The sequence below is a fragment of the Sus scrofa genome, chromosome X, assembly GCF_054392235.1.
Source record: "Sus scrofa isolate SSC_HxYL_T2T_F1_AM1 chromosome X, Sscrofa_HxYL_maternal_Yorkshire_Landrace_v2.0, whole genome shotgun sequence".
In the NCBI taxonomy this organism is placed as follows: Eukaryota; Metazoa; Chordata; class Mammalia; order Artiodactyla; family Suidae; genus Sus; species Sus scrofa.
This window is the reverse complement of record NC_139401.1, coordinates 101,335,461-101,359,406: the sequence shown is the minus strand read 5'-3', so window position 1 is coordinate 101,359,406 and position 23,946 is coordinate 101,335,461. Positions and strand designations below refer to the sequence as shown.

General features: G+C 45.6%; 1 protein-coding gene across 31 annotated transcripts in view; it reads right to left on the bottom strand.

The window, feature by feature from the left end:
- Positions 1-23,946, bottom strand: part of PAK3 (p21 (RAC1) activated kinase 3) — a 299,369-nt gene that overhangs the window by 102,805 nt on the left and 172,618 nt on the right. For 12 of the 31 annotated variants that reach the window (XR_014835534.1, XM_085008202.1, XM_085008199.1 and 9 more), the window contains one exon: positions 19,720-19,878. The exons of 15 other annotated variants lie outside the window; for them this stretch is intronic. The gene's annotated coding sequence lies outside the window, so the exon portion shown is untranslated. Of the gene's footprint in view, positions 1-1,742; positions 1,766-19,719; positions 19,879-23,256; positions 23,484-23,946 lie in introns of those variants that run through there. 4 more of the 31 variants (XM_085008193.1, XM_085008195.1, XM_085008192.1 and 1 more) reach the window with 3 other exon arrangements.

Genomic DNA, 23,946 nt, shown 5'->3' with positions numbered 1-23,946 from the left:
AAACTGAGGATGTAACCCAGAAATGAGACGGAGCCCACGGGAAATTTCCAGACTGAACTTCCTAATGCTTCTGAGATACCTCCATGAAGAATAGGATCGGGTGCAAGGGACGGCACCTGGAGCTGATGAGACGGCAGCTAAACTGCCAAGAGCACAGATGACTGATTTTAGGGTCTCAAAAATGTCCTAGACAAGTCAAAGAAGTCTATGTTACGACATTAACGGAACATGAGCGCATTTCCAATTTCTAGAAGTGGGGAAATCTTAATAACAAGAATTAGCGCTACAGAACAAGAACAATTGATGTTTTAATGACAGCTTCCAGGTTTTAAAGGCAGCCAATGTCTCCTCAGACAATGATATCAATGCTAGACTGTTCTTCCTATTTGAGGATAAGGTTGCTGCTTTCACTCTGAGCATGAGGTATACACTGAATTATTCTTTGGTGGTGGGAAAAGGGATCCAAGAGTCCCTTGCTGGCTCCTTCTTGGGCTCCCTTGTAAACAGAAGCCCACATGTTCAAGACAGCTAGGTCAGCTTCCAGGTATAAACCGTGACAGGGAAACAGATGATGCTTTGCTAACTAGCCTATGCTGACCCTAAACCCACTTTATCTTCAACATATTATTAGCAACTGAACCAACCGGCCGCACACTTATGACTAACAGTATAAGAAGACGTAGTGAACTATTTTCAATGGCCAAAAAGAAAAAACAAGAGAGAGAAAAAGAAGGGGGGGGGGGAATCACCTAGTGTGCAAAGGGGATAATGTAGTATGATGTGAAAGATATATTGCTTTCACAATGTAGCAACTTGCTTTTTTATAGCAACTTGCTTCTGAAGATTTCTAGCAACTTTTCAGAATTATTTCTCATCATAGGCTAAGATGCCGAAGAAGAGAGAAAGGGCATTCATTACATTTTATAAGGAGGAGAATGAGCCAGGTCTGTGTCTTTGGCAGCTCTAAACCCAAACTCCCATTTCCAGACGTGGTGTATGAGACAACTATAGTTGGATGGGCCCAACTTAGCGTTTCCATCCTCTTGTCGCAAATTGCACATGGTCATTAAACATGCCATTCCTCTCACTAGATCATAAGCTCCTGGACGGTAAGAACCCCTCCGTCCTAACTGTATGCTATCATACTGCCTAGTACAGTGCCTTGTTCCCAGTAGGCATAAATACACATGGGAGGGCACTCTGCATTTGTTGAGGCTCTGAGGAAGTTTTTCATAAGGGCGAATAAGCCTAAATGCCCACTCAAAAGCAGGTCTGAGCCAAGAAGGTGTCTGGAAATACTGGCACCAGTCCAACTGCCAAGGAATTGGGTCTCACGCAGAAGCCAGCTACCATCGCATTATCGACACCTCCCGTTTCACTCTATGACTTTGTAATGTCCAAGAAGCTTCTTTGAGCTCCTGCTCTTCCTGGAGCCAGACACCAACACGTGAAGAAGGGGACGCCATCCCCATTTTCCACACGAGGAATTAACAAAGCACAGAGGTGAAGTGACTTACCCAGGGTGACAAAGTAACTGAAAGAACCGAGTCTAGAATCTCGAACTCTTGGTCTGTTCCCTTTCCACGACACCATGACAGTGTGTATCCAATCCACAAACACACACACACACACACACACACACACACACGCACTCTCTTTACATACACACTCTCATCCTCTCCAAGCACTCACGTGACAGTTGCAGCTTTTTTCATTTCCACCCACTGCAGGCTGGTACTTACTGAATTCGACTGCTTTTCTCATCCAAAGACCCAAGGCTAGGAGATTTCCTGACAGAACTCCAAGAGGACCAGTTCTGAGCCGGCCTCGTTTTGGGGCTCGTCTGTTCTGGGGCACTCACCAAGGGAACTCTGCTATCAGAGCCAGGGGTGTGCTGTTTCAGAGAGCCTTGCCTGGGAGATACCATTACAGTGTGTGATGCAGGGAAGCCATCTCGAAGATCACTTGATCAGTAGGAGCTGAGCTACGTGTTAGGCACATTTGCGAAAGCAGCCCGACAAGTGAGGGAGCCACTAGCTCTTTTTACAGCCGCCTCGTTGCGATCTTAGATCCGGCAAAAGATAGCTCACTAGTGACACACATACGAAGCACAGTCACAGAGAATACATTCGTGGTCTCCCTCACACCCGCGAGCAAATGAGGCTGATTCTGCTGTCTTCCTGTTCTCTGCTGACAGCTTTATGAGGGGCTTCCCTTGTTTTCAGCGGGAACGTCCCATTAATGAAATCCAATAAGCTGGCGTGTTACAGTTGCAAATTTCAATGAGGGGTCCCAAATAAGGAAATCAATACGTATATCCCAGCATCCAGACTTTGGAGACTGCATATGTGGTGTGGGGCAAACAGTTCCTATTTGGATGGCTTCTTAGGCTTCTAAATGTACGTCGCATCATACTTTATTATTCATTGTGTATGCTACATGAGCTAACGCCAAGAAAATGCTAGTGATCATCTGATGTGTGTTTATATTTGCAAACCGATGCATTATTATAGGTTTCAGCTTTTCATTTCCAACATTGATGCTCCTAAGAAGAGAAAATTGGATGCATAAAGAAAAGAGGTAGAATTTTTTTTTAAGCATAAAAAAAACATGCCTCAAATAAACATGTGGGAAAGAGAAAAGGGAAGCAAAACCTAGTAATAAAACATTTCCTAGGTCTCAAAACAGAATGTAGTATCCTTGGAAGCATTCAGACAGAAAAAATTCGACGCAGACTAACAGTGCAAGGGAACAGGATATGGTAAACCCATGTCTTGAGGCTCTGGGGTTCTAGCTGCTCTCTGCTACTATGCATGGGCGATAATTACACCCTTCCCTGATCCGCTCCTGTGAGGGAGCCACAAAGTCCCTCAAACTCAAGCCTAAAAATTCAATTCCCAAAGTTGCTGGGGCCCTTTGCATACCATAGGGATGGCTGGACACTGTTTTCCAACCTGTGCCTTATGGCTCAGGGTCCCAGGAGCTTGCTCTATCCTCAATCTTCTATACCCAAATCGGCTTTCTACAGGGAGAGGTGCCCACTGAATGTCTGATGAGAAGAGCTCCCTGGGGTCAACTGAGAGCTTGGCATTTCATATTTCTAAACTAGGAATTTAGATCATTTTGGCAAAGCTCACATTCCACCGAAAAAACACTTCTTGCCAGACCTGGAGGCCAGCATAAAATGCAGCAACTCTTCTTCAAGCTTTTGTCCCTTAACCTAAGTTTACAAAAGAGCTGAGCGTGGGTCTCAGCATCTTATTTGGGGGCTACAGTTAAGGAAGAGGAAATACTACCTATTAAAAAAGGGCTTCTCCTTCCTCAAAAAAAGATGGCTTCCCAGAGTTCCCTTGTGGCACAGTGGGTTAAGGACCTGGCACTGTCACTGGAGCAGCCTGGGTCACTGTGTGGTGTGGGTTCGATCCCGGGCCCGGGGAACTTCCACATGCCGCAGATGTGGCCAAAAAAAAAAATTTAATAAATAAGGGGCTTCCCTCAAATGCTGAAGGAAGAATGGGACAGGACAAGAACTGCTTTCCATCTATCCCACTTCGCAAATGGTAGGGGATACACATTCGGCCGGCCGTAGCCTTAGTTGCCGGAGTTCTGTCTCCTACCCCTACCAAAGACAATTATTTTTGTTTTAAAGACAACTGCTCGTGGGTCTGAAAAAAGATCATAATCCAGCCAAAGAAATTCCTCTAGAAACCAAAAGCATGAAGGATAACCTCACAACTGAGCAAGCTGGCTTTCCTCTGGCTTTCCTGTAGCCAACTTTCAAATTCTTCACTTATAAGCTGTCGGATCCACCAAGCGGGTCATTGCCCTTGCTGCCCATTACTCTACCGCCTGCTTGCAGCTGCCCCTGCCACGTCTATACCATGGGGCTCACCACCAGTTCTCACACACCATCAGCTTTGCTTCCCCGGGGCTCACCCGCACACACAAAAAGAAGACTGCCATGTGCCTAAGTCTTTCTGTGGCCCTGGGATGGCCCAAGGCTGAGATCACAGGGCCCAGCCCTCACCTCAAAGGGAGAAATGGTATTCTGGTAGGAAAACTGCAGATAAAGCAGAAGCAGAGGTTGGTGCAAGAAGTAGGAGTCAGGAGTTCCTGTCGTGGCGCAGTGGTTAACGAATCCAACTAGGAACCATGAGGTTGTGGGTTCGGTCCCTGCCCTTGCTCAGTGGGTTAAGGATCCGGCGTTGCCGTGAGCTGTGGTGTAGGTTGCAGACGCGGCTTGGATCCTGAGTTGCTGTGGCTCTGGCCTAGGCCAGCGGCTACAGCTCCAATTCAACCCCTAGCCTGGGAACCTCCATATGCCGCGGGAGCGGCCCAAGAAATGGCAAAAAGACAAAAAAAAAAAAAAAAAAAAGAAGTAGGAGTCAGCAGGCCTGAGGGTGAAATGAGCCGGTGGTTCCCAAGGACTCTGGTGGAGCCTGGACTGTGACCTAGAACACAGTCTGACAAAAAACTGGGGGGAGGAATATATGGTACAAACAAACCTATCTACAGAAAAGAAGCAAACTCCTGGGTGTGGTGCACAGACGAGTGGTTGCCAAGGGGGAGGGGGAGGGAGTGGGATGGACGGGGAGTGTGGGTTGAGTAGAGGCAAACTATTGCATTTGGAATGGATAAGCCATGAGGTCCTGCTGCATAGCACAGGGAAGATATCCAATCACTTATGATGGAACATGATAGAGGATTACGTGAAAAAAAGAATGTGTGTATGTATATATGTAGATGTGATACTTTCTATATATTTATGTGTATATATGTATATATACACATCTATACACATTCCTTTTTTCACGGGGTCACTTGGCTGTACAGCAGAAATTGACAGAACATTGTAAATCAACTATAATAAAATTTTTTTTAAAAAATTGGGGGAGGAAAGCTGGGTGTTTATAATAAGTAAATACATACATACATACACATATAAAGGTATATATAATTGTATATACAAATGCGTGGGTGTATATATATACTTCTATATTATGATTCTGTACCAAACAACAGTCATCTCAGAGTGTTCTTTCTCCCTTAGACCTGAGCCTAAGACATTTCCTGCCCTCACGACCACATCAGCCAACCACCAGCAGGTTTTGTGGTCTCCTGCAGGTCACCTCGACATGCCCCGTACTCTTCCGGCCAACTTAATAATTAGGGTCCATAGGTTACACAGCTGTTATCAAGAGAGGAGAAGAGATCTTATGTCAGCCCAACATTGCTCTTTATAGGAAAAGAAACCAGTTGCATGCTTTCTTCTTGGGGGTTGCTGGCTGAGTTTCAATTCAAAGACTCCTGTTGCCAAAAGACAGACCTACTCCCCTTTGAGGAGGGTCAGAGAGTAACCCTAGGCCATGCTTTGTCAGCAACCCAGCTGTGCGCACATTCATTTACTCCAACAACGAATATTTACTGAAGCTTATGTGCCAGGTACCTTGAGAGGTGTTGGGCATAAAGAGATAATGCCCAGCCCGGAGGGAGATGATAGGCTTCACCAGTGGGGTTCATCTCCAGCTGCATATTATATACAAAATGTATATTAAATACAGATAAAAATGTAACTACAAAACAAGTAAGGGCATGTGTATTGCAAAATGAAGAGTACTTTTTTTTTAAAAAAAAAAGGAGGGACTAGAGCAATTCAGAAGGAGGGAAGGCTTTCTTTAACTGACTGCTCTCTCACTGGATGAAAAATCAGTGCCAGTAATTATACCTCCACATACAAGAAAAGTGTTTGATTTGGATGTTCCAAAGATCCTCTTGCCCTGCCTGGCATTTTCATGCCATCAATATTCATATGACCAGGTATTGTGTCCGGTATTGGAGGTATACAAAGAGAGATGCGGGAAGACCCGACCTTGGCTTCAAAGAGCTCACAGTTAAATGAGGCTGGCAGATGTGCATACATACAATAGGGAATACAATGAGGTGCAACCCAGGTAGGCACGGGATGCTTTGGAGGGACAGAGCAGGAGGGATAATTAATGTTCTCAGAGGGATCAGAGGTCTATGACTTCAGCGTGGCATCGAAAGATGAGTAGGAGTTCACCGGGATTTAAAAAATGGAAAGCATGAGGTTGGTGTAAGACATCAATGCACAATATATTGCAGTGAACAAAGACTCTCATCTAAGCATGCGAGATTATGTTTCTTAGCCTTGGGACGCTGTTTCTGCTGAATCAAGTGAGGCTGGTGCTATGTAAGAAGGAGAACAGATCTTAAGAAGAAAGTAACATGTATGAGACTTTCAAAAGCCAGAACGCTGACTCCTGGGGAACTACAGAAGAAATCAGCAGAGATGACACATAACACTTTCCAGAACTGAAGTCATATATGAGCAGAACGGACTTCATCTGGGGAAATGTGTTAAGAACATAATACCTGGAAAAAGAAACTACTTCCTTTCGTATTACATTTAAGAACTAAGTCGCATATCATGTTCTGTAGTTTGAATTTCTGGGGTTGATTTTTAGTTAGCTCTTTTTATGAACCCAAAAGAATTGTCTCTAACAAAAGACGAAGGGCAAATTCCAGCTCCACTTCTGGATTGTCTTGTGATCTTGAGGAAATCCCTAAATCTTCCTAAGTTTATTCATTCATTCAGCATTTACACAGTGTCTAGCACGTGCCCTAGAAGGCAGGGGATGCTTTGGAAGGCCAGTGGAGGAAGGGTAGCTAGTGCTTCCTAGAGAAGGTAGAGGATATTGCACTTGAGCAAGGTATGGAAGGCTGAGGAGATCACCAGGGTCTAGGGAGAGATGAGCAAGTTACAGGTCCTGCACCTGAAGAGACTTCAAATATAATAGCCATGACAGCTCAGTGCAAAAAAGACAACAGGTTGCTACTGAAGAGGGGCTCCCAACAGCCTCAAGAAAGATGCTTCACGGAGGAAGTACACTTGAGCTAGTTCAGAAGAACAAGTAAGCAAACCATGGGGAGGTCACGTTGCAGACACAAAGCATAACATGGGTTGAGGCTCATAAAAGATTAGAGACAACTGTATTAGAGGAACTACAGGGAACTTGGTGAGACTGTAGCAAATAAGAAGGACGGAAAAAACAAGATCAGTAGAGACCAAATTAAGAAGGATCCGGTACGTCTGCTTTTGGGGTTTGGACGCTTCCTGTCTAGATGAAGAGGTTCCAAGCAGTGGGATGGCATGATTAGTTTTGAATTTCAGAACTATCACTTGGATAACAATGCAGTCTTAGATATAGCAGGGGGAAGACTTGGGGAATTTTTTTTTTTTTTTTTTTTTTTTGCCCCATGGAGTAGCATGTTCCAGGGGGCAACATGGAAATAATTTTGAAAAGAGATAAGTCTGAGAAAAGGAGCCATAGGAGAGGAAGCATGGCCAATATGGAAATAGAAAGACAAGAGAAGAAAGGTTTCAAGAAGGGGCTCTATTTGGGACCTTGGCCAAAGATGGCAGGGATGCTAGGCCTGGTGGGATTTACTGGTCTTGGGACCCCAAATGGAAATCTGGGTAGAAATATATTTCTATCCCAAGAGGCCCAGAGGAGTGGGGAAGGACTAATGGTTTGTTAAGTCTTTAGGGGTTTTCCCAGATTTATTGATGGATAATTGACAAATTAAAAATTTATATATTTACATTGTGCCATGTGATTGATGGTTGGTATAGGTATACATTGTGAAAAGGTATCACGATGAAGTTAATGTATATACCCAGCACCTCACATCGCTATTTCTTATTTTGTTTCGCTTTTTGGTAGAGTGAAAACCACTCTCTTAACAAATTTCCAAGTATAAAATATGGTATTAATAACTATAGTCATCATGCTGTACATTATTACATGCCCAGTGTAGCCTTCAGTTATTTGTTGTTCAGGATTCCAAACAGAATTGTGCCTCACAATAAGAACATACATATCAGTAATTACCTGAAATGTTAATGGACTAAACACCCCAACCAAAAGACATAGACTGGCTGAATGGATACAAAAACAAGATCCATATATATGCTGTCTTCAAGAGACCCACTTCACTTCTAGGGACACATACAAACAGAAAGGGAGAGGATGGAAGAAAATATTTCATGCAAATGAGGATCAAAAGAAAGCTGGAGTAGCAATACTCATAACAGACAAAATAGACTTTAAAATGAAGAATATCTTACAGGACAAAGAAGGTCATTACATAATGATCAAAGGATCAATCCAAGAAGAAGATATAACAATTTCAAATATCGACACACCCAACATAGGTTCACCACAATACATAAGGCAACTGCTAACAACCTTAAAAGGACAAATTGACAATAACACAATCATAGTGGGGGGGGGACTTTAACACCCCACTTACAGCAATGGACAGATCATCCAGGCAGAAAATCAATAAGGAAACACTGGCCCTGAATGAAGCATTAAACCAGATGGACTTAATAGATATTTATAGGACATTCCATCCAAAAGCATCAGAATACACATTCTTCTCAAGTGCACATGGATCATTCTCTAAGATTGATCATATCCTGGGCTGCAAATCAAACCTCAGTAACTTTAAGAAAATTGAAATCATATCAAGCATCTTTTCCGAACACAATGCTATACGACTGGAAATCAACAACAAGAAAAAAACTGCAAAAAACACAAACATGTGGAGACTAAAAAACATGCTACTAAACAACCAATGGATCACTAAAGAAATCAAAGAAGAAATTTTAAAATACCTAGAAGCAAATGACAACAAAGACATGACAATCCAAAACCTATGGAATGCAGCAAAAGCTGTTCTAAGAGGAAAGTTTATAGCAATACAAGCTGAACTCAGGAAAGAAGAAAAAGCTCAAATAAACAAGCTAACTTTACATCTAAAGCAGCTGGAGAGAGAAGAACAGACAAGCCCCAAAGTTAGTAGAAGGAAAGAAATCATAAAGATCAGAGCAGAAATCAATGAAATAGAAACAAAGAAAACCATAGAAAAGATCAATGAAATGAAAAGCTGGTTCTTTGAAAAGATCAACAAAATTGATAAACCCTTAGCCAGACTTATCAAGAAAAAAAGAGAGAGGACTCAAATCAATAAAATTAGAAATGAAAAAGGAGAAGTAACAATGGACATTACAGAAATACAAAGGATCAAAGAGACTACTATATGCAACTCTACGCCAATAAAACAGAAAACCTAGAAGAAATGGACAAATTCTTAGAAAAGCACAATCTTCCAAAACTAAACCAAGATGAAATAGAAGATGAATGGACCGATCACAAGAACTAAAATGGAAACTGTGATTAAAAAACTTCCAACAAACAAAAGTCCAGGACCAGATGGTTTCACAGGCTAATTCTACCAAACATTTAGAGAAGAGCTAACACCTATCCTTCTGAAACTATTTCAAAAAATTGCAGAGGAAGGGATACTCCCAAACTCATTCTATGAGGCCACCATCACCCTGATACCAAAACCAGACAAAGATACCACAACAAAAGAAAACTACAGGCCAATTTCACTGATGAACATCGATGCAAAAATCCTCAACAAAATACCAGCAAACCACATCCAACAATACATTAAAAGGATTGTACATCATGATCAAGTGGGATTTATCCCAGGGATGCACGGGTTCTTCAAAATCCACAAATCAATCAGTCTAATATACCACATTAACAAACTGAAGAATAAAAACCATATGATCCTCTCAATAGATGCAGGAAAAGCCTTTGACAAAATCCAACACCCATTTCTGATAAAAACCCTTCAGAAAGAGGGCATAGCAGGAACCTACCTCAACATGATAAAGGCCATATATCACAAACCCAGAGCTAACATCATTCTCAATGGTGAAAAGCTGAAAGATTTCCCACTGAGATCAGGAACAAGACAAGGATGTCCGCTCTCGCCACTACTCTTCAACATAGTTCTGGAAGTCCCAGCCACAGCAATCAGAGAAGTAAAAGAAATAAAAAGGATCCAAATTGGAAAGGAAGAAGTAAAACTATCACTATCTGCAGATGACATGAGACTATACCTAGAGAATCCTAAAGACTCTACCAGAAAACTGTTAGAGCTCATCCACAAATTTGGCAAGGTCTCAGGATACAAAATTAATACACAGAAATCAACAACATTTCTATACACTAACAATGAAAGAACAGAAAAAGAAATTAGGCAAGCAATCCTGTTTATCATCGCATCCAAAAGAATAAAATACCCAGGAGTAAACCTACCTAAAGAGACAAAAGACCTGTACTCTGAAAACTATAAGACACTGATGAAAGAAATCAAAGATGACACAAATAGATGGCAAGATATACCATGTTCATGGATTGGAAGAGTTAATTTTATCAAAATGACTATACTACCTAAGGCAATACACAGATTCAATGCAATCCCTATCAAATTACCAAGGACATTTTTCACAGAACTTGAACAAAATACTTTAAAGTTTGTTTGGAAGCACCAAAGACCCAGAATAGCAAAAGACATCCTGAAAAAGAAAAATGGAGCTGGAGGAATCAGGCTCTCGGACCTCAGACTATACTACAAAGTAACAATCATCAAAACTGTGTGGTACTGGCACAAAGACAGAAATACAGATCAGTGGAACAGGATAGAAAGCACAGAATTAAACCCATGCACCTACAGCCAACTACTCTATGACAAAGGAAGCAAGGATATACAATGGAGAAAGGACAGCTTGTTCAATAAGTGGTGCTTGGAAAACTGGACAGCCACACGGAAAAGAATGAAATGAGAACACTCCCTAACACCATACACAAAAATAAACTCAAAATGGATTAAAGACCTAGATATGAGACCAGACACTATAAAACTCTTAGAGGAAAACATAGGCCAAACACTCTCTGACATAAACCACAGCAACATCTTCTCAGATCCACCTCATAGAGTATTGAACAATAAAAACAAAAATAAACAAATGGGACCTAATCAAACTTCAAAGTTTCTGCACAGCAAAGGAAACTCTAAACAACACGAAAAGACAACCCACAGAATGGGAGAACATCTTCGCAAATGAATTAACTGACAAGGGATTAATCTCCAAAATTTATAAACACCTTCTACAGCTCCATACCAAAAAAACAAACAACCCCATCCAACAATGGGAAGAAGATATAAACAGACAGTTCTCCAAGGAAGACATACAGATGGCCAAGAAACATATGAAAAGATGTTTAATATCACTCATTATTAGAGAAATGCACATCAAAACCACTATGAGGTACCACCTTATACCAGCCAGAATGGCCATCATCCAAAAGTCTACAAACAAGAAGTGCTGGAGAGGGTGTGGAGAAAAAGGAACCCTAGTACACTGTTGGTGGGATTGTACAGTGGGGCAACCACTGTGGAAAGCAGTATGGAGATTTCTCAGAAAACTAAACATAGAACTACCATTTGATCCAACAATCCCACTCCTGGGCATCTATCCAGAGAAAACCACGACTCGCAAAGACACATGTACTCCGATGTTCATTGCAGCACTATTTGCAATAGCCAAGACATGGAAACAACCTAAATGTCCATCGACAGAGGAGTGGATCAAGAAGATGTGGTACATATACACAGTGGAATATTACTCAGCCATTAAAAAGAACGAAATACCAGCATTTTTAGCAACATGGATGGACCTAGAAACTATCAATGCTAAGTGAGGTCAGCCATACAATGAGACACCAACATTAAATGCTTTTACTGACATGTGGAATCTGAAAAAAGGACAGACAACTTATTTGCAGAACAGATACTGACTCACAGACATTGAAAAACTTTTGGTCTCCAGAGAGACAGTTTGGGGGGTGGGGGGGTGCGCTGGGGTTGTGGGATGGAAATCCTGTGAAATGGATTGTAACAATCATTATACAACTATAGATGTGATAAATTTATTTGAGTAATACAAAAAGATTTAAAAAATTAAAAAAAGAATTGTGCCTCAGTTTCTGTGGGGTTTTTTTTTTTTTTGAAATGAGAGTAAACAACTAGCTTAGAATGACATTTTTTTAAAAAAGCTAATGACGTTGGCATGCTGACAACAAGTATGATGATGTGGGAGGGCCCCTTAAATTAGCAGCCACTAGACAGCAAGAAATCATATTCCCAAGATAATACACACATTATTCTGGTTTTGGCCAAAAGGATGGCACTTATGAGTTTTAAAAATTTTATAGAAACTCTACCAACAAACATAAACATTCTACAAAGACGAAATATCTGCAAATGGTCCTTGACCATGTAACTTTTGTATTAGTCCATATACAAAGAAGCGAGAACAAGCACAGTGACCCACTGGATATCTCAGTAAAAATTAAACAATTAAACTCAGTAAAAATATCTAGTGGGAAGTTAAACAAATATCTAAGCACCTTGTCTTCATTACATAGCAAGTAAAAAAAAAATCTGAAGAAACCATCAATTTACATGGGCAGGAAAAGAAAAATCGCTCTCTAGCTATATCTATTCCTCTCAGTAGAGACAGCAAAATTAAGACAATAAATACAAATGTAGCCATAGTTCTAACACATTTATTTGGCATTATGAAATCACTCGATGGAGAGGAGGACACATGGGCTGAAAACATTAATTTGGAAACTACCAGCATGGGAGCAGGTACAATTGCCCAGCTTAAAAGTACAGAATAAAAGAGTAGGAAAGACCTCAGGGGAACACCAACATTTAGGGTCTGGAAAAGCAACCAGAGATCCTTGAGAAATATGGTTAAAGAAGTAGAGGAACTGACCCTATGACATCATGGAAACCAAGAGAAGAGTATTTCAAGATGAGTCTATCTGTGAGGCAAATGTCACAGAAAGGTCCAAAGGGTTCTTATCTTTTTGTCCTCCATCCTTTCCCTAGAGTTCAACTAAAGTTGATGCCTTGTAGCGTTCAGGTCAGGAGAGAAACAACTAAGAGTTCTGTTGATGTGTTTCAGTATGTTTCAAGACTTTCCAGACTCTGGGAGTTCCCTGGTGGCTCATCGGGGTAAGGATCTGGTGTTGCCACTGCTGTGGCTTGGGTGACTACTGTGGCATCAATTTGATCCCTGGCCCAGGAACTTTTGGATGCTGTGGGCACAGCATGAACAAAACCACACAGCATGCCCCAAGAAAGATTTTCCTTTTGGTGGGAAATGGTACCACTGTGGCCATAGATCACTCAGCCTTGTTGCAAAGGGTACTCTTATGTCACATTTGTCGCACTTTAGCAACATGCTGGTCTTTCATGGTACAAGATATAGAGAGAAACACAATGTGGTTCGACTAGCAGATAAATTGCAGCTAGCGAGCATTTAGACATTTTTTTCACAAGAAGGATTATGCTCAGTTCACACAGCTCCTATTTGATAACTGTCACCCCAAAGACTTTGCCAAGCAAAGATGCAAATATTTAGCCTGGACTGGTACCTTGTCAGTCTAGCACTACTGCTAATGAGCTTCGTGACCTTGAGGACATCCCTTGGTTGCTCTGAATCTATGTCCTAATGTACAAACCGCGACTACCTCCCCAAGAGAGTGTGAGTATCCAATGGTCTACATGTGGGAAATGCTTTGAAGTCATTTTACATATTTCGCCAGTAGAAGGTGTTTACAATCACTGCCGCAGACTTCATAAGCCATCAACAGAATCAACACCATTCACTGAGATTTGATTAGGTCCCAGGCACTCTGCTAACAGTTACTCATGTACGAGTTCAGATAATTCACATAACCACTTACGGTGTTGCTATTTCCATGTTACAGATGAAACGGACGTTCAGAGACATCAGCTCACTCCCCAAGGTCACAGAGTAAGACTCTACAATCCCATGTCTGCGTGACTCCAAAGCCCATGCTCTTATTTATGCTTCCTCAATCACACTACAGTTTATGTGATATGACAAGTTCTCAGGAACCCACAGCTTTTGCAAGGACATGAATGTTCTTAGGGCTTTGAAGTGAGTGAACTGTGCCTCCACTGTGCTGTTTGGGACCAAAGCCTGGAAATGAGCAGACCCTCTACCCACAGAGCAGACGAGTCAACATCAGAATCAAGGGCAGAGGTGTGCTTGTGGTTAGAGACCAGACCTCGGGCCCCACCAGCATCAGGAGTCCTTTCCATTCCTCCTCTGCCAAGTTTCTGTACCGGCAAATGAGGGTGACATTACTGAGCGCATCCCCATTTCAGGGGGCAAGTTATAGGCCTAGAGGGGACATTGAAATGAGTAAGAATCAATGCTACAGTGGCCAGAAAAGCATGTCCTAAAATGACACAGGAATTGAGGAAACACTCGTGGGTTAATTTTCTTTTTCACTCATCTTCTTAAGTGGGAATGAGCACTGACCCCCAGCTTGTGGTTAAGCAGGCGTAAGTACTTAAAGGAAAGCAGGCAACCCAGTTTCTGTGAAAACTGGGGCTTTGGTGGCAGAGAACCATACTGTTTCTCTGATTCCTCAAGGTTCTGTCCCTTTGAAAACACCTCCTTTCAAGGGCTGTGGTAAGGATGAGAAATAAGACCTACTATTTCTCGAGCACTGACTATGGGCCAGGCACTGTGCTAAATGCTTTCATACATCATCTTATTTCAACGAGGCAGATGGTATGACAATCACATCCATTTTACAGATGAGGAAACTGAGACTTGAGAAGGACAAACAATTGACTCAGACAAGGTGACACGGCTCAGAAGTGACCAAATTGAGATTCAAATGCTGGTCTAGCTGACTCCAGAGTTGGCGCTCCTAGTGCTTCTATCCTAACAGATGAAAAGGTAGTCAAATATTTCAAGAAGTATTAAAATACCACATAAATGCAGCGGGTGGGTCTCCTTACTTAGCGCTCCTCACTGTATTCAAGGGAATTCAGGCAGGTGCACTCTTTCCCTCCTTAAAATTCAGCCAGTACTGTCAAGTTTTATAAATTGCTTTTGGTGAGCCTCAGCATATCGGCAGAAACGATCAAATGTAAATTTGCTGGGCTATTTCCCTAAAGCTGTCTCCTGGAGGAGGTGGTAGCTAAATCTTAATTAAGTACAATGTTTCCATTAAGGCCTAAAAGCTCACTTTTCTTCCTCTGCCGTATGCCCAGTGACAAAGCGCTTTGTTACACAACCTGCTAGGAAGATGACACATCTTCCTTCCCTGCGCTAAGCAAGATGTCTACGATGACAGTGGCTTTGGGAAGTGGCTGCTCTAAATCCTGGCTGCTGTTCCCAGCCACTCGCGGGCCCTCAAGGCCTTTGGAACCCAAAGACTACTGGATTACATGATAAAAGGTTCCTCTAACCCCAGACTTCAAAACTGCCATGTACCACTGTTTCTTGGTGACTCCATCTTTCTCATTCAAATGAAATTCCCTCAAGGGCAGAGTATGTGCCTCTGGCCCACTTGAATTGCTCCCTGGGCCTTGCACGATGTGGGGCGCCTGGAAGAGCCTCCATCTGAGCGGGTAATGCCACTGGAATTCTGGGCTTGAGGAAGAGAGGCACCAGATCTGACCTGACAACATGGGGTTGCCCACTGACCCCTTTGCGTTTCTTCAGTGAGGTTCGTAAGTAGCTGCCCTGGGCCTGGCCTTGTGCTAGGCCTCGGGAATCCAAAATAAGTAAGACGGTGTGATCTCTGCTATCGAAGAAGGTCTCAATCTAATAACGGGGGGGGGGGGGGGCCCAGAGTACAGTCTCTTCCCGCCGTGGGGCGGAACCCATAGCAAATGGCAGCTTGGTCATATTTAGCACTACTTTTACTCCAGGGAGATGCCAGCGGAGACAGCAGTGATCTACAGAGACCCTGACAAGGTGCTCTTGCGGGACTAGGGTGGTACGTGGCTCGGGTACCAAGCTCCTGATCAACTGCTTCCCTCCTGGTTTGGTTTTTGGTTGGTTTTTTTTTTTTTTTTTTTTTTTTTTTTTTTTTTTTTTTTCCACCCTCTGCAGGGAAATCTACCGTCTGTCTGGAGCGCAAGGAAGTTTCTTCAGCTTGTCTTTACCCACGCCTACGGAGAAATTTCCTCCCTTCACTTGTTAGTAACAGCTGTCGAAACTCCAGTGGGGTCTACATAGGCGCGTGCACACTTACAATAGAAACATGTTTTATCATCCAGCTAGCTCTTTAACCTTTTCTTTCTCTTTCTTGAACACCGTGGTCCAGGGTTAACAGGGGAAAAGTAGACCTGGCTACATTAGAGGTATGTTCTGGAAGCAGGGCTGCCCTTTCCATGTGTCTAATCTGCAGGCAATTCCAGATCATAAACATAAAATCAGAGACACACACTGTTGCATAGGAAGCCATCAAGACTGCGTAAAGAAATGCAGACTTCAGCGTCCCTGCCCCTTGGGAGAGAAATGAAGTGGCAAGTTAAGCCATAAACGTCCAAAAAAAAATAAACCATCTAAGCCCTAACATCTTTGGGAAGGACTGGCTAAGGGTCTGCTTGTTAGGCATGGTTTCTGTAAAAGGAAACTATGGCTAAAGGATGTAAAACTTGATCAGACGGTGCAAGCTGCTTCCTTTTAATCCTAGACATAAATCCCACTCCTTTCTGCTAGAAAGAGCTAGTCCCACTGCCACCCTGACCGAGAGAAACACTCTTCCTTTTAGTAGTGGTGACAAGAGACAGTGGCAAATAGTGGCGGAAGAGTGACAGCTGTGATTATGCACTACTGTCTGCAATTGCGTGTGTTACAAGGTGTGTTAGTGAGAAAGTCTATGAATGTCATAACATCAGTGTGGGGATATTTATAAGAACTTGGGGAGTTCCCTCTGTGGCTCAGTGGTTAACGAACCCAACTAGGATCCATGGGAATGCGGGTTCGATCCCTGACCTCGCTCAGTGGGCTAAGGATCCGGTGTTTCCATGAGCTATGGTGTAGGTGGCAGATGCGGCTCAGATCCAGTGTTGCTGTGGCTCTGGTGTAGGCTGGCGGCTACAGCTCCGATTCGACCCCTAGCCTGGGAACCTCCATACGCCGCAGGGGCAGCCCTAAAAAAGGCAAAAAGACAAAAAAAAAAGAATTTGGGAAAGTATGACACGGGTGGGAGTGTGGATCACTAGGAGCACTATGGTGAATCTGTCAAAATGAGTGTTCCCCATATGCAAGTGTGGTTACGTGTGAATGTGATGGGGTTAGAGTGACTGTGTCAGTGCTGAGTATGTGAGTGGAAGAGAATGTGATTCTGAGTGTAAGAAAACAGAAGAGTTTAAATGGGTGAGACTGTTTTCATGGTGTAAGCCGTATAAGTAGGAACACGTAAGCATGTATGCACACGTGTGTTCCAGTGAGGTATGAGCTGTGTAAAACGTGTTAACTGCGAGGAAGAAACGGTGACATCAGTGTAAACTTGCTGGAGGGTATGAAACTGAGTGTGCGTATGAACAACAGGCAGGGGAAAGTCAAGCTATGTCCGCGTACAGAGTGTGTGTGACAGCGTAGGAATTTGTGGGTTAAGGGTGACTGTACCCTTTGTGTGGATGTGAGTGTGTAGCTGTGGCTGGGAAAGTGTGAGAACTAAGAAGGAATGCAGGAAGTTCCCGTTGTGGCTCACTGATAACAAGCCTGACTAGGATCCATGAGGACGCAGGTTCCATCCCTGGCCTCGCTCAGTGGGTTAAGGAGCCGGCGTTGCCGTGAGCTGTGGTGTAGGTCGAAGACGTGGCTTGGATCTGGCATGGCCGTGGCTGTGGCATAGGCTGGCAGCTGTAACTCCGCTTTGACCCCCTAACCCTGGGAACTTGCATATGCAGCCTTAAAAAAAATCAAAAAAAAAAAAAAAAAGGAACGCAAAGGTATGTGTGTGAGAATCTGAGGGAGAGGTGTATGGCAGGTATGAGTTTGGGTCAGTGCAGAAATGTGAATGTATAAATGTGAGTGTGTATCAGTGTGTGGCAGTATGAATGTACCTGTACAGAGTGTGTTTGTAAATGTGCTCACACTCAGGGTAAGGGTGCAAGAGGGACAGTCGTTTATGAATATGCCCAGTGTGTCCAGCGAGTGTGGATGTGAGTCAGGGAGGTAAATAGGATTGTGTGAATGTTTAAGAGAGTGTGAGTGTGCTTGGGAGTGTGTGTGTGAGAGAGAGTACTGGAAGGTACCGAAATAATCTGGGGTGCGGAGAACCTCTCCAGGAAGTGTCTTTCCACCCAAAGTCACAACAGATGTCCAGGGACACACCAGTTCCTTAGCCCCTCTCAACCTCGATTCCTTCATGGGTAAAGCAGTGATGATAAAAATATCTACCTTGAGGTAATATCACCTTCATAATCAGAAACAAAACCAGCAAGCATTAGAAAAAAAAATACCTACCTTGCAGAATTACTATAGGCTCAGACACATTCACACAAGTAAAATGCCTTGCACAGTGCTGGCAACAGTAGGCGCTCAATAAATATAAGTTACTACTGTGGCTGTCATAGAACACCCAGGAGAGACCCGGGGCTTGCTTCTTCTTTTAGCCAGTTCTGGTTACCTTCTGGTGCTCAAGCTCTATAGAGGAGTCCCTGCCAGAGCATCTCTAGAAAGCTGAACGCGTCCGTATCCACAAGGCTGTAATTTCATACCTGCCATCTCACGGCCCAAACTCTGGGGCTTCCCCTCCATGAGAAGGCATCGCAGAAACACCTGCCGCTGAGCTGCAATTTTCCTTTGTCCTGTGGGGCCCAGGACAGGCTCGGTATGAAAGGGAACTGCACTGCATATTCCTCACTTGCTTTTTTAGGGTGTTTTTCTGGTTGGGTATTTTTTATTTCGGTTGTTGGGTTCTGACGTGGACAATATGAGAGAAGCCTCCGTAACTGATAGAGACAGAAGACTAGACAGAGAGACAGAGGGATGGTAAGATACAAACAGATAGCTGGGCCGCAGCATATGGCAACAGAAGGCCAGACGGAGGAGACAACAGAGGAAATGACCATGGCTGCCTGAGAGGAAAAAGAGACAGATCAGAGAGACATGCCAAGAAACCTGAAAGAGGTGGAAAGGAAGAGAAAGAGGGCCAAACGAAAAAGCTGCCGGGGGACTGTCAGCCCCTGATGAGAGAGATTTAAGAGATCTGTGAAATCCAGTCCTGCTCCTGAAGAGCTTACTGTCTCGTTTATCTGCCAGGATGAATGCTCCAAAAACCATGCAAGAACTAGTCAAGACAGCAGAGAAGCAAGGGCCGCGCTATATGCTACAGACTCAGGTGTTGTTGGAGAGCTGGGGGAGGCAATGCTCCCTGATTGGGTGGGAAGACAGAGGGAACGTTCTGGAAGGTTGAAGTTAAGCCTGCCATGCCCAGAAGCTGGGATGCATGGGGTGGGGGCACGCTTTGAACAGGAAGGTAAAATTCAGGTTATGGGGCAGTAGAAATTACAGGAACTAATTGGTGCATTTGTGGCATGTGGCTGAAATGCCACTTTGACATCAGGAAAGCAAGAAGAAAGGAAATGACAGCTTGAGGGGAAGCATGTCTGTATTACACTGAAGCTCTTGGATGGAGCTTGACATTTGCAAAGGACCTGGCAATGACTGTTGGGTTGTTTCTCCTACTCACTCCAGGATGTAGGTCAAGGCTGTCATTCTCATATGCGAGATGTGGGGAACCAAGAGAGCAAGGGTGGCCGTACTGGGCACGCTCCCCCAGAAAGTACCAGCTGTGCCCTGAGGCCTGGCTCGTGAGGCTCAGGCAGGGGTCTTGAATATTGGGAGCTCAGGTGGAAAGGTGGCATTTCTCTGGATTTGGAGATCCCTAACTCCCTGCCCTGGAATGCATTACTCACCTCACACGGCCACCGCTGCAGGACCTCAGCACAGGTGGGTGCTGCCCATGAGAAGGGGCCGGGCTGCCTTCAGCTGCCTTCAGCTCCCACGGACTCAGTGCTGGGTACACCAGCCGCCACAAGATGCAAGGACTCAGCTGCTCTTGCTTGGGGGGAGACCTGCCGAGAGAAGCATTGTGGGGGAGAGGGAACCTCTTGCCCCAACTGCTACTACTCCCTAGTCCAACTCTGCAAATGTCACATGCGCGTGCGCGCACACACGCACACACACACACACACACACACACACACTGCAGGGACTCTCAGAAAACCCCTTACGAAGAAAGCAGAGCATCAGAGTCGAGAAGTGCAAAGACGCTTTGGCACGGAGGAGTCCAGAAAGGACACTGAACTGCAAGTTTCAAGTTGAGAACATGGCACTTCACCACTCTGGAGCTGCTTGCTCGTGGGTAAAAAAGACCTGCCCTAGTCACCATGGACAAGTGCTGAGAGCACTGAACCAAATAGGACAGATGTGAAGTATCAGCATATTTACGGCAAACTGAAAGCTGATGGAGGAGGCAGGTTTGGCTCTGAGGATCCCTGAGCTTCCTAAAGACCTGGCTGTTCAGATGATTTCAAGCCTCAACTTCCAGTCTTCACCACCATTCCTGTTGCTCTTCTCAGCAACTTCCTTCCCTGGGTTGGTGGGTGAGTTTCCCTTATTTGCTCTCATCTCACAGCTGCCTCTGATCCTAATTGGAACTTTCCTCTGCCTTCCCCCAATCTCTACCCCAGGGATGTCTCTCCCCACCTCCACCCCAATTTCTTTGGGTGAAGACATGGGGGCGGGGGCTTTAGGGGGGTTACCATTTACCCTATCTTCCCCAAAGAGGTTTCCATGTCCAACCACAAAGGAGACAGGGTCTCCTGAACCTCTCCCTTTTCTGCCTTTCCCCACAATCGCCTGAGCCTCCAAAGGAGGCCCTTGATAGGACTCCAAGCCCTGCAGCGCTTGCTATCCTGCCCCTCTTGATCCTCCGCGGTGTTTGTCCTCCACAAAGAGCAGCACCTGTGTGCTAACTTCCAACAGAGCCAGATCCAGGCCAGCACGCATTCTAGTAGAGGATTCCAGAACGCAGAGGATCCTAATCCGAAGACATGGACGGATGACTATCTTAAGTAGAGAGAGTAAAACTGAAGCCTCAGGGAGCCAAGAAGAGCTCCGTGAGCCCCCTTTCTCGAATCCAAAGACCAAGCCATACCCCAAGTCCGCCAGTTGCTGCTAGCAAGCCTCCAGAGCACGTCTGTCCCCCAGGGGCCCTGGCATTCCCTGTGAGCTCCCCACATGCACGCACACTCCAAGCAGCCTCTCCAGATCCTACCCACTGCGCTGCTGAGTGGTGTGCCAGCCCCTCCCCCGCTGCATGAGCTCATCCGGCAAGGGCGCTGGGGTGGGGGTAAGGAAGGGAGGGCTGCCAGCGCTCCAGAGAGGGGCGGGGCTTGGAGAGGGCTCCAGAGGAATGGCAGCAGGAGGTCCCCTGGCCCTCGCTAGAGGACGGGGCAGGGGAATGCATCCTACTAACCAAGCATCTCCTGGTTTCTATGCAAGATCCAGAGCTTTGCTTGGCTCTACCTCCACTTCTGCTCAGCTGCCTCTTAACTCCAAGGCAGCCTGCTTTGAACCCACCAGTTGCACAGCTGGAGCCCGTGCAGACCCGACGGGCAGGATACAGAGCCCCACCTGGCGGCCACACTCCTCTCACCAGCCAGGGGGTAAAGTGTTGGAAGTGGGGGTGTGTCCAGTGTGTGAGCAGATATGGAGTTGGGTACATCTGAGCGGCATCCCTGTACCACTTTGTACTTGTGTGCCTGTACCGTGTCGTGTGCATGTGCAGCTGTGTTTACTTCATGCTGTATATATGTATCGTGTAAGTACCGTACTGGGTATGTGCCCTCTGCTGTATGGGTCTGCACTCTGGTGCATGTGTATTGCCTCTATTCTGTGCTATGGGGCGCCTGTGCCTAATCTATATTGGTGTGTATGTCTATGTCACAGCCACGCTGCGTGCCTGTACCGTGTTGCACATCTATATCGCCTTGTGTGTGCACCCATGGCTTAGCCTCCTGCTGGAGGCTGGAGTAGAGATCAGTGCACACACTGTGTGCCGACCAAGCACCCCAGCCTTGCAGTGTTCCAGCTTCCTGCCAGCATCTGTCTGGGGATTAGGGCTGCCATCTTTTTTTTCGTGGGGTGGGGGAAGCTGTGGACAACCACTCTCTCTACCACAGAGCCCTCCCATGGCAAGTGCCTGGCCCAGCACTGAAGATAGCTGGGAATGCTCTGGAACCTTTTTCAGCCCCAAAGAAGTAAACTGGGCATTGGGGCAGTAACGGCTCCCTCTTTCAACTCCCAGCCTCATCCGTATATTAGATGGATCTGCAGGAAGCTACAGCCGCTGGTTTTCCTTCAAGCGGAAGGACTGGGTCCCTCCTCCAAGGCGAGTAGCAGCGCAGCGGCACAGAGGGTTGAGAACTGGCACCCGTGCTGGGCCATGGGACCTATAGGGAGTTCTGCCAAAAGTGTCCCCATTGAGGTCACTAGAGGGCGCGATTGTGCTGATGGTTAGAGGGAATGGCTCTTGAAAGTGCAGAATTCCAAAACATCTACCTGGCTCAGGCTCAGTGGTGGGGGTGGGTGGGTGGAAATAGAAGGAAAAGGATGCATACCCTAAGCCAGGCCCTTCCTTCACCCTCGCCCCAAGTCCTTCTATTCGGAGACTGAGTTAGGGAATCAGGGCCGCTAGTGCATAGCTGCCTCCCGCCTCCAGGGAGTAAGATCTGTGTAAGACACCCCTCCCTCACAGAGCTTTTCAGGGGCTTGGTTAGAGGGGCAGATTCTGCACTTGGGTGTTTCTTTTCCCCGTTTCTATTCACATGAAATAAAAGGCCACACTGCTGAGAGAGACGAAATGTGTGTGGGTTTGTTTTCTATTGTTTCCGCCCCCGGAATTAAAAGCATGCCAAAAAGTGTGATTTAGAAGAGGTAGGATATTTGGGGCGGGGGGGGGGCTTTCCTTTAGTGAATCTGTTTTCATTACCAAGAACAAACGGACCCGCTTCCTAACATGTCACCACCGCCTTAGAAACCAACTAGTTCAACCCCAGCTTTCGAAAGATGAGAAAACTGAGATGCAGAGAAGAGCAGAAACACTCAGACCAGAATGCCTGACTTCCAAGTCCCAGAGCTGACTAGACCCCAGCTCTTAGTCCTTGAGTCCCTAAAAAAAAAATGCCTTCCTGCAAATCCCTCCCACAGCAGGGCAAAACCCTGGCTTCCATCTCCAGGGTGTGGGCTCCAAGACAGTCCTATTCCATCTCAGTGATCAGGCGCCCAGGCCTTTCCTGATTTGCATTCCCTACCAGGAGACTGTTCATCTCTTCCCAGTCTTCAAGGTCCACTTCCCTCATTTCGCTTCCCGCCTGCAGACCCAGCTGTGGCTATGCCATCTCGCCCCCTCCTCGCAGCCCCCTGGGTGCAGCACAGATTGCCCCAACCTGCAGATAATTGGCCGATTGTGCAAATCAGACACGGATCCATCGCATTGATTAACATTTCCAATTAAACTCCGAGTTAGGCTGTATTAGCGACTCCAGTAATCACCGCGGATGTAAATGCAAATGCCTTCCGAAGTCGCGGAGCGCGCGGTAGGAGGCGACACATTTCTGGGAGGAAATGGAAACAGACTGCCAGACCCGAGGGTTCATCTGGTGGTCCGGTACCCCTAAATCAGATGTGAAATGTATGGCTGTCACTTGATCCGAGGCTCAGGCTTCACACCGGAAATGGAGGGCTCGGCCCCCGCGCAGGCGGCCGCCTGCCCTCTCCTGCCCCCTGCTGGAGAAGCCGCGCAGTGCCCAGCTGGCAGGCGGGTTCACCCCAGGCTCTGCAGAGGGAACCGCCTCGCCTCTGGCAGGTGGGGAGGTTGGGGGAGCTGCACCCTAGATGCCTCAGCAGCTTCACTTACCTTCTAGGGCAGTGGTTTGTGCCGTCCCTGGCCTGCACAGGGTCCCATGGGCCCCTGGGAAGGAGGGCTTACTTTCTGAGCACAGGCTAATACCCCTATGCCCAGAGCAGGGGTCCCGGACCAGGCCCGGGGTTCACCCAGCCCATGTAAAAGCAGTCGACCTACCTGTCTGGCCCCAATAAGAAGACCCTCCCGCCAAGTCCCCCCCCCCCCACTTCCT